Source organism: Solanum tuberosum, unplaced genomic scaffold (assembly GCF_000226075.1).
Source record: "Solanum tuberosum cultivar DM 1-3 516 R44 unplaced genomic scaffold, SolTub_3.0 scf00337, whole genome shotgun sequence".
In the NCBI taxonomy this organism is placed as follows: domain Eukaryota; kingdom Viridiplantae; phylum Streptophyta; class Magnoliopsida; order Solanales; family Solanaceae; genus Solanum; species Solanum tuberosum.
Window position 1 is genome coordinate 432,647 of NW_006239266.1, and position 2,746 is coordinate 435,392.

Sequence of the window (2,746 nt, forward strand, 5' to 3'; positions counted from 1 at the left end):
CAATATCCAATATGTTCTTTTATGTCTTTTAGTATTGTTTAAGTTGTGTACGGGATTAGTCCCGAATTTTGTACTCTAAAGTATTAGATGGTTTGAGACATCATGTATAACGTCTAGAAAGTCTTTCGCTTGCTTTTTTTTTTAATGAAATGTCTTCTTTGTAAAGAAAATTTTTAATTCCTTATGGTTTTTAGTGTCTATGCGATGAATGAATGCTAAGAGGCTTGTATTAGACCTCTTCGTGGTCGAGTACGCCGGTTACGACTAGGGGGTGCTCCCGGGTCGTGACATGAAACATGGTTCAAAACCGCTCTGGAGCATAACTGTAGCAATTATCTTGTTTATAGAAGACATAGGAGGTTGTGGAACCAAGTCATCATGGTGGCATTTACGAGTTCCACCGTGTAAAAATCGCAACATCGGGAGACCTCATCAACGATCGGTGCATATCCATTGGAATGTCTTCCTTCACTGTGAATGACCAATTCCTGGTCCTTCTAGACAATTTTCATTAGTTGGTGAAGGGTAGAAGGCACAACCCCAGCCATGGGGATAAACGATATTTCCAGAAGCAAATTGTAGTTGGTATTGACAAAACCACGCTAGCAATAATCAAAATCAACAGACCTATAATTCAAAAACAAAAGGAGAGCATGTTGAACACTCAATTAATTAACGCAGCTCATGTAACGGGCCAGATCAAATCCATTTTTAACAAGAGAAGAGAGGATGACATATTTCGAGACGCGAACAAAATAAATGAGCAGAATGGAGCATAACAAAGCAATATTGATAAGGCTGGAACCAACAAATCTCGTTATTCTATTCAAAACCTTGAAGCTACTAAAAAAATCATTGAGCTTGAAACACAGAGAGAGTAGACATCGAAATCGAACACACAATAAAGACATTATTCTAGTCATTTTAACAGATGCCAAACAAGAACAAGGAGCAACAAGGAAGACAAACTTTGGACATTAGAATCAAAATGAACAAAAACCAAGCTCTTAAACAAAGGCATTCTGAGCATAAACTATGCATAAAAGGCATGTTTCGTGCCTCAACAACTTCAACAACTGAAATGTATCACCTCGAACCGAAAGACTGATCACTAAGCGCCAAAATAAGCCAAGAAAGAGCATAGGCGTTCGAGCATGAAAGAAAAAAAAACATCCGCATAAAGTTTTCAATTCACTAAACAGAACATCCAATAAACGAGTTGAGATCAAGAAGAATTTACCTTTTCGGGGGCAACGATTTGAGACAAAAAATGAGAAGAGCAATGACAACCTCTGACACACAAGTTTAGCTCGAGCAGTGATCAAGAAAGTCGAGCAGAATGTTGAACTCAAGCACCGAAGCTAGCTATCTCCTCTATTTTCTTGAAATGTATTTGGTATGTATTTTGACTAATTTTTGCTTAAGTTGTTTTTTGTTGTATTACTCCAAAAAAAAATCCAGCTTTTTTCTTCCACCCAAATAAATAAAGAAGAGAGGATATTTATGGGCGAAATTAGGGTTCCAAAATGGGGGGAAACGGTGAGAATTCTGGGTCTCTGATTCGTTTGACACCGTGTACTGCTCCATCTCGAGGCCATGTGGAATTGCTCTTTGCTGTTGGCAGTTGTTTTCTTTCCGTCTCATTGCTGTGAATTTCTTTGTTCCGTTGTGAACGTTGGAGGCTGCTATCGATTCACTAGCTGAAGTGGTTCATGCATTGAAGAGGGGTGGGGTGCGTACATGGGTCGATTTGGAGTTAACGTTGGAGATGGTGTGTCGTGTACTGCTGCTAATGTTGAGGTTCTGGTTTTCTTTGATGAATAGAGTTTGGGCCGGGTCATTTAGGAGTAGGTCGAGATTATTTAGAGTGAGAATTGTACTTTGGGAATTACTGGAATTTGGGAAAAAGGTGGGCTGGCTGGGAAATTTGCATTTGGGCTGAACAATGGTTTGTTAAATTGGAAATATGGGCTAATGGGTCCTTGGTACGAAAGGAATTTGGCTGGAAATCTGGCCCAACTTTCGTTCAAGATGGAGGCAATAAGGGCTTAAGGGTAGAATTAAAATAGTTGGATTTTGAATTGACAAATTGGCCAAATAAAATTACAATTGTAGCTAAATGAAATTCAAATGTAGCCAAATTAAATAAATTGGTCAATTCGGCTAGAATTTAAATACGACGAATCACTATAATTAATTAGCGAACTTCTCAATCTTAACGAAATAAAATAATTAACTTTCTTATAAAATAATTAATTTAAATACAAACTAATTAATTCAAAAATTAAACAATGATCCAAACTAAAACTAAATTAATAAAATACTTAATTTAATCAATGCAGAACTCTTTTGCTACGATTTTCAAAATATTTGTAAGTTATACTAAATACATATATAATTATATGAAGTATAGTTATTATTCAAAATACTATAAAGATCGATTGAAGTTACTTAAAATAACCTTGAAACTAATTGGAATTATATAAAGCTAATTATTCTAAATCGTTCGAAAAATCAAGAAGCTCGAAAATTAATTATCGGGGGAGGGTCAAAATTTGGGTGTCAACAAAGAATGCATGGGAATTTTTGAGGACTAAACTTAAGAAGTAGAACATTTACAACTATATATAAGAAGAATGATTGCCTATCAAGATCAGTATTTTGATGTAGAGAGTTTTTAGGGGAAGGATTTCTATTGATGATAATCTCAAAAGGATGCATATAAATATTGGTTCAAGATGCTGGT